The 9,019-nt window shown below is 33.9% G+C and overlaps 1 long non-coding RNA gene across 1 annotated transcript; it reads right to left on the bottom strand.

The window, feature by feature from the left end:
* Window positions 1–3,500: 3,500 nt before the first annotated feature.
* Window positions 3,501–9,019, bottom strand: LOC100537265 (uncharacterized). Its single transcript, XR_117764.7, has 4 exons — window positions 8,699–9,019; window positions 7,386–7,672; window positions 5,921–5,996; window positions 3,501–5,821 (listed from the first exon to the last, which is right to left on the bottom strand). It is a non-coding gene; the product is annotated as an uncharacterized lncRNA (long non-coding RNA).

Below are 9,019 nucleotides of genomic sequence, written 5' to 3'. Positions count from 1 at the left end.
TTTTAAAAGGTCCATTTTCTGCTTACATTTAAGTGCCGCCGAGCACATTCAGAAACAGCACTGATTTGCCATAGTGTTCACCAGTGCTCAACAGAAATGACTGTGATTGGCCCTTTAAAATGCATCGGAGCATTTTAAAGCTGTGATGATCAGTTAATTTATCAGAGGATCGCTCGCTTGTGTTTGCACTCTGTAAACAGTGGTGGGTGAACTGATGATCTTCTCGGCCAATCACAGTCATTTCTTTTGAGCACGAGAACACAATGGCAAATCAGTGCTGTTTAAGAAGGCCATCAACAGTGCTTAAATGTTAAAGGGAAATGAACGTTGAAATGTGTAATGACAAATTTGTGTCACTTTCTCTTAGCTGATAAGATAAACAGCCAGGTTCACAACATTCATCTGTGACTCAGGCAATACTTCCGGGTTTCTTCTCATCGCAGCCTCGATTTTGCTGTAAAATGGCAGCAGTGTAAAATCAGTCTATACCTGCCAACCCTTGTTTTTCCCGGGAGTCTCTGAATTTCAGACCCATCTCCCGCCACCCTCCTGTTTTGTTATTTATCTCAGAAAACTCACGTAATGAAACAAACACATCTACAATATAAAGTAAAATACATTTCCAAAAAAATTACTATGGCTATAGTTTTGTTTTTTTTGAGGTAGGTGATATAACGCTGATATATCTTTGCAATTTATGCAATAGAAACTATATATATTGTTTGTTTTTGGGGTCAGTATGAATTTAGGCAGTTATTTTATGCTACAAAAACAGGGGCTTGTCATTTTTTTTATTAAAAGGTAGTTTACAGCTTCTCTGAGCAATCCATCTGAGCTTCTAGACCACATTGGAGATTTAAATTTGAAGAATGTAATTTTTTCTAAAAAAAAGAAATTAACAGTTTTGTTTAGGAGCAGGACTGAAACATCTGCACCACCAATTATTCAATTCAGTTAAATTCATCTTTATTTCAATAGCGCTTTTACAATGTAGATTGTGTCAAAGCAGCTTCACATTGATGATTATAGTGAATTGAAACAGTGTCAGTTCAGTTTAAGTTCAGTTCAGTGTAGTTTAATATTTACTGCTGAGAGTCCAAACACTGTAGCAAACCCACCAATGTGCAGCTCTACAAGTCCCAAACCATGCAAGCCAAATTAAGCAGATCTGCTCTTGTTTGTGCTTATATCATATAAATCCTAAAGGTCTTTTAAATTCTGATATGAAACCAATTCAGATTTTCAAATTGATTGATCCAAATCTTTATTCATTCATTCTCTTTTCGGCTTAGTCCCTTAATTAATCTGGGGTTGTCACAGCGGAATGAACTGCCAACTTATCCAGCACATGTTTTACGAAGCAGACGCCCTTCCAGCTGCGACCCATCTCTGGGAAACATCCATACACACTAACTCACACTTATACACTATATACAATCTACCCTATCTAATTCACCTGTAGCGCCTGTTTTTGAACTGTAGGGGAAACCGGAGCACCCCACGGGAATGCAGGGAGAACATGCAAACTCCCCACAGAAATGCCAACTGACCCAGCCGAGGCTCGAACCAGCGACCTTCTTTCTGTGGGATGACAGTATAACATCTTGCACCACTGCATCGCCACCCAAATCTTTAGTAAAAGAAAAAACCTGTACAAAATGAAACTATGGACATTTTTGTGGTGTGCAATCTCTATTATAATGAGGCTAAATTTAAACATATACTTGATGAATATATATTTGCATATGCAACTATAAACATTAATGATGTGCTAAAACATTGCGACAAGTCACAGGTGAAGTAATTGTATTTTTTTAATCTCCTAAGGCCACATATTAGGGTCTGGGTAAGGTAGATACTGTAGTAAGCAAACATCAGTTCTGTTATGATATGATGACTGAGTGTTTCTTTGTAACAGCTTAATTAGTTGATCCTGGTCAACAGCGGTGGGATTTTACTAACCCTATAGGAGCACCACAAACTGGCAACATTAATGCAGTATGGCAAGGTATCTAGTTAATTGTGCCACAAGTGACACTAAATGTATATGATGGAAAAAAATACAACAGAACAAAGTATGTTGCACGGCATTGAACAATTCTGCTTATTTTGCACGTCTCTTTTGACATAAGTGATTTACAGCCACAAATGGGACATTTTTTAATGCGTTTTGCTTATTTGTTTACAGCAATGACATTTTGTAGCATTGTTTGACTAAAAGTCTCAAAGTGCAAAAAATGCCACTGCTATAATTTCAATGTCAACACATGCAATATGGGCATTATAGTCCAGGTTGGATAGACTTGCGCAGCACAGTACTTGTTTAGTTTAAAGGCAAGCTTAAACAAACATACACAACAATGGTGGAGTATGTGGTAGTGTCAGAACCCCCACCACCACCACCACTTCACGATAGCATTACTTATCGTATCCGGTTCTTCATAAGGCTAAAGAAGTAGTATTTCAAATTTTAATTGACATTTACCCATCTAATAGTTTTTTTATTTGAAACATTTTACTGGGGAAACAATTCATGCAGTTTTTGTGAGAAAGATATTGAAAGTGTAGAACATATGTTTTTTCACTGTGAAGTTATAAAACATTTTTGGATGGAATTTCAAAACTGGCTGCATTCCAAACAGATACAAATACAATCTTTAACTGTGGTCTCAATCAAAGTTGGTATATTTTTGAAGGATAAAGATCTAGGCTTTTTGGTAAATAATCTAATAATTCTAGCTAAACACAAAATTTGTAAAGGTGAAACCCCATTTCAATGGATGGAGGAATGATCTGAAAATGCTCGTAAGATCTCTACACTTCATAAGGAACAAAAATGCCCGAAAATTTTTACATGCCTTGAACTCGTTTCTATTACTTGATTAAGACTCTCACGCCCTACTTTTTTATTTAATTGTATTTATTTATGTTTTTTTGTTTTGTTTTTTTGTGTTATGTTCCTAGTAATATACTTTTATATCAACACTAACACTATAAGTATTGGATTGTTGTATATGTCGTAATGGTTTGTACTTGTACATACTTTGCGATAGCATTGAGCATCTGCCCCTGTGAGGCTCTGTGCACGGGCCTGGGTAGTGTTGTTGCTAATCAATAGTTTCTTTACACTTCTTTAGCAAAAACTGCCTTAATTTCACAATTACAACCAATATCAGGGACACATACACATACAGCAAATTTGAAACACAAATGAAAAATCTACATCTACATGGAAAAACAGAGGAAGACATTAGCCAACAAAAAGTTTATCATGACTTCCAACATGTACTGCTTATTAACAAGCTGGCAGTGCCATCTAATGGCTCATCATCAATAATACATTTTTTGGCAGCTTTCATAATTTGTTGTAAATGTGTGCATGTGAATTTTATACAACTTATAAAAATACAAGGGAATTTGTTCTTGTAGTTATTACTACATGATTGTCTTGTAAATGTAGCCTCAGTAAAAAACATAATTTGCATGATTAAAGACACAAATTGGGAAATAAATAATAATTTAATGTGAAAATTTAACACAAAGAACTCTTAATCAGTCAGTGAGTTTGCCTGAAATAAGACAAAATTTAGCAGTGAATTATACAAACAAAGCAAATTTTTATTACAGGGTTTCTGCAGGTTTCACCAAGTCAAATTCAGGACTTTAAGATCTTTTTATGACCATCAAGAATGAAATTTTTAGACTTGCATAAGGGCTAAACACTAAGGTCCAGCAATAAAGAAAATGACTTGCCCCATCAAAAAACTAATTCTAATTTCTTGGCAACATATTGTAATAACCATGTCAAAACAAGAAGACCTTTAATATTTTTTAAGTTAACGTAAATTAAAACTTTCATAAACTAAATGTATGCACAACAGACTGTTATAATATTAGTTATAAACAGAGTTTTAAGTTTTATTGAGATGTAATGTCAGTGATTGGATGCACGTTTAATCGATCGGGTAGCTTTGCATAAACAAAAGAATAAAATAACACCGGTTTATAAATTATTTAAGACCTTCAAAACAACATTTCAGTCAATTTAGAACTTTTTAAGGGCTAAAATTTAGTTTTTGGAAATTAAGACTGCAGACACCCTGTATTAGAAAATTCTGTACAGAAAACTAATAATGTTTAAATCAATCCTTTATGCAGAGAAAACAGGTGTGTAACTTTTAAAGTAAAACTAAAAGCAAGAGAGAGCCATGAGAATAGTGACTGTATATCATGAGCGCTTCAAAGAAAAAGACTCATCAATCAGTCTACGAATCTCATCTGCTTTCAGTCATTCAGACTCTCCTGTCTCGCATGAACTAAATCTAAACCCACAATAGCACTGAAATGCTTGGCATGTCTCAGCAACTAGTTTCTTTTATTTGAATGCACATGTATGGCCCCCGGCAAGTACAGGAGAGAAACCATCCAAAAAATGTTGTGAACTGCATGTGTTTTTGACACAAAGGGCACCTATGATGAAAATTAACTTTTGTAAGCTGTTTGAACAGACATGCGTGTACAGTTGAAGTCAGAATTATAAGCCCCCCTGAGTTATTAGCGCCCCTGTTTATTTTTTTCACCAATTTCTGTTTAATGGAGGGAAGATTGTTTCAGCACATTTCTAAGCATAATAGTTTTAAAAAACTTATTTCTAATAACGGATTTATTTTATCTTTGACATGATGACAGTAAATAACATTTTACTTGATAATTTTCAAGACACTTCTATACAGCTTAAAGTGACAATTAAAGGCTTAACTAGGTTAATAAGGTGAACTAGGCAGGTAAGGGTAATTAGGCTAGTTATTGTATAATGATGGTTTGTTCTGTAGATTATCAAAAAAAAAAAATTAGCTTAAAGGGGCTAATAATTTTGTCCCAAAAATGTTTTTAAAAAATTAATAACTGCATTTATTCTAGCTGAAATAAAACAAATAAAACTTTTTCCAGAAGAAAAAATATTATCAGACATACTGTGAAAATTTCCTTGCTCTGTTAAAAATAATTTGGGAAATATTTTAAAAAATAAAATAAAATCAAAAGGGGGCTAATAATTCTGACTTCAACTGTATGTACTGTGTGTCCAGGGTCATACTGGAGGTTTTTGGAATTTTGGACGTCAAAATAGGATCCAAATCCCTGCAATTCTGAGACCCACCACAACGTGACGTAGGAGTGTGGTTTTCCCAGGCCACCGAATTGACTGACAGCCGCGTAATAACATGCCTCCATAGTAACAAGTATAATTATAGTCACAAGACAGAACTAAAACAAAGCAACTGGCAATAAAAGATCTGTTCATCTCTCTGTGATCATCTGCACCCAAAGAAAGAGTTTTGCAAGGTTAACAATTTTTTAAGACATGTTTGTAATAAAGTCATTCTTGTCTGTCACTGTACCGTTTATCTACATGAAGGCTACATGTGTCAGTGCAATACAGAGAGATCTCTATGGCTCTGACATGCAAGAGGTATGGGCGGGCAAGGAGAACCACAGGCACAGGCAATGAAAACTGCTACAGTGTGTTTAGAGCTGAACATCCCCATGTTCAGAAGGTATAATAAATAATATGATGAGTATTTTGAGCTGAAGCTTTATAGACACATTCTGGAGACACAAAAGACTTATCTTAAATCTTGAAAAAGGGCAAAACAGGTGCCCCTTAATATAGTTTGTTTAAACATGGAGTACATTCCCATTCTTCAGTGACACTCCCATTCTTCTAACAACAGCACAGCTTGAATTCAGGCACAATGAATAGAAAACTAATGTCATGCTGGAATGTTCTTTCAAGTGACGTGCAAGTGATGTGTTGACTGTACTGTTTAGGGAGGGAAACAAAAAGTAAGAGAGTAAGTTATTTTATTGTAGTCAAAGTTGATTTGAGTGATGATGGTTTAAGCAATGCAAAACGAAATACCTTTTCTATTGCATGTTGCATTAAGATATGTTAAAGATGCTCTCCATTTCTTAAGGCTTCTTCAAACGCCATCTTTCTGTTGACAAAAATATCAAATCAGTTTTGAGATTTTGTCATTATAGCAAATCAACTCAAACATCAAGTCCATTTACAAAGTTTTATTTCATTCCATTTCCTTAAAATGCTCAGTTCATAACATGTTGTTAGAAATATGTGTTTATTTCTCTCCCAAAATTTCTGTTTAACGGAGAGAAGATTTGTTTAACACATTTCTAAACATCATAGTTGCAATAACTCATTTCTAAAAACTGATTTATTTTATCTTTGCCATGATAGTAAATGTATTTTACTAGATAAAATATTTTGCAAGATATTTTTAAGACACTTCTATACAGCTTTACGTGACATTTAAAGGCTTAAATAGGTTAACTAGGTTAACTGCAGTTTTGGGTTATTAGGCAAGTTATTGTATAACGATGGTTTGTTCTGTAGATTATCGGGGGGGGGGGGGGGGGGGGGGGGGGGGAATAGCCTAAAGGGGCTAATAATAATTTTGACCGTAAAATGGTTTTTAAAAAATTAAAAAACTGAATTTATTCTAGCCTAAATAAAGCAAATAAGACTTTCTCCAGAAAAAAATGTTATCAGACATACTGTGAAAATGTCCTTGCTCTGTTAAACATCATTTTGTAAAGAAAAAAAAAAACTATTCAAAGGGGGCCTAATTATCATTATACATATACACACACACACACACACACACACACACACACACACAAGCACACATGCATATAAACGCAATATTTTCCACATTTCAATGTAAAAAAAGTATTTAAAATATTATGAATAAGTTAGGAACAAATGAATAATTTGGATATTTGCACAACTTGACATTTTACAAATTGAACTACGCTTTGCATAAGTTTAATTCAGTACATGAGGTCGATTGTGACATCTTTTTTTCTCTTCATGATTTGGTTGCACCACATGGATCTGCTTTAGATATTAACAAGCAGTAAATGAGGCAATAATAAAGATTTTTAATCAGTATGCATGTGTTTAAAGCTTACAGATGTATGTTTTATGCAATGGTTTTGATTCCTTCTTTGATGTTATCAGTTTACCAGTTTGTCATATATATAGCATTGATATTATGCAGCAAACAAGGATTATCAATAGATTTTATTCAATTTGACCATAAATGCTGATCCCATCACTCTACGTTTTAAAATAGATCTTTGATGAATCAGTTTTCTGTTATTTACTTCTGTTCAGATATCTACAAAATACAAACACTGAAAAGCTGCTTAATTACACAGTTCTTTTTATGTTTAACAAAGAATGAAAAAAGATCTTTGCTGAGAGCATGTCTGGCGTGTTTGTATGTTGCATGCATAGACTGCTTTTTTATAAATTTTTTTAAATTTAAAAAGCAATTAAAAAAATTAAATATACAAATCCTTACCTCTTTTTTGCTTTTTTCTTTTGACGGAAAATAGCAACAGCAAAGAACAGGACAATGGAGACAATTATGACAGTCAGGACACCAAGGGTGAGCGGGACCGCCAAAGAATCATTGATTGTTTCCTGACAGGTTTTCCCAGTATATCCCAGCCTACACTCACACACAGGCTCTTCATGCACCAACACACAGCTGCCAAACTGACATGTGACATCAGCACATGCATCCGGTTGTCGAGACACACCACCATATTTATCCAGAGGACTCATGGCAGGTACAGACATGCTGAACTGAAGCAGAAAAAGGAAGGAAGCACTCAGAAACTGCATAAACAAATTTTGATTCAAGAAAAACTCATAGCTCAAAAAGGTTACAAAAACATGTTTTTTGCAGCGATGTCAAAGAGGATCCATTTTTAAATGTTTTTTTTTTCTGGTTTAAAAAAGACAGAATTGTTAGTGAACATCAGAGGACCCTTTCCATTATATAAAAAGAACATTTGTTTTTAAATATTACAAATAAGTAGGATAACCTAGCAACACCCCCCCCCCCCCACCAAAAAAAAAGCTGTGCTCTAGGAAAGGTGAAATCAGACGTAAACAATTACACGTAAATGGTTTTCAGGATATTAACAAACAAAGCAAAATACTTGAACAATAACATATTATTAAATTAAATAAAGGATAAATAAACTTTTAAAAAATTAACAACAAATTGTGTATATATATATATATATATATATATATATATATATATATATATATATATATATATATATATATATATATAAGCAATGTATTCCTGTTTAAACAGAAATTTGAATATATCACTTGACAGTCATTACAATATGCTCAGGAAGCATCTATCATTATTATAAATGTTGAGGAAAAAAATGGAAAATTGGGTTCAGAGAGTTCAAAAGAATATTTCTTTGAATTTGTTTGCATATTATAAATGCTGACAAATTAAATCAATTGAAAGCATCATTGCTTAATAAAACATTAATGTCTTGAAAAAAATAGTAGTAGATTGACATTAAATTTATTCAGTTATCCTTATTTCATCAATTTGAGCCTTAATCTTTTTTTAACAAGAACTAATTTAAAAACAGCTCTGAGGTAAGAGCCTATGCATTATGTTAAGTCTTATTAAACATTAATTATTTAGAAAGACGTGATACAATAAAATGGTCAACTTTTACAGAGAGGTAATCTAATTCTTTTAAAGCAACTTTTAAAAGTTGTTTAACATAAAACATTTACATTATTAACAACTTCCTAAGCCACAGGAACTACAGCAAAAGAACAAATACTTACAATTTTGACGTCAAAGGTGGAAAACAGTCAAAACCAAAACTGGAATTCAATGATGTAGATCCCCAGCTTTATACAGAGGAGTAAAGAGAGCTGAAGGCGCCAATGTTCCCAAGCACAAAAACAGACCCACCCATTTACCGCAGCACAGGTAAACTTAAAAAAACCGGACTCCTGTCCTGTACCACTTTAGCTTACAAAACATATATGGGCCTGGTGAATATACAGTAGCAGCAGTAACAATTTGACGACATTTAAATCGGTTGCTTGTGTGTCCGCGTCATGCGGGCGTCGATAAACTGTGAGCTCCGATGTCCCTCCGCC

The sequence above is a fragment of the Danio rerio genome, chromosome 10 (assembly GCF_049306965.1).
Source record: "Danio rerio strain Tuebingen ecotype United States chromosome 10, GRCz12tu, whole genome shotgun sequence".
Taxonomy (NCBI): domain Eukaryota; kingdom Metazoa; phylum Chordata; class Actinopteri; order Cypriniformes; family Danionidae; genus Danio; species Danio rerio.
The sequence above is the reverse complement of the archived record's forward strand: the minus strand, read 5'-3'. Positions and strand labels throughout refer to the sequence as shown.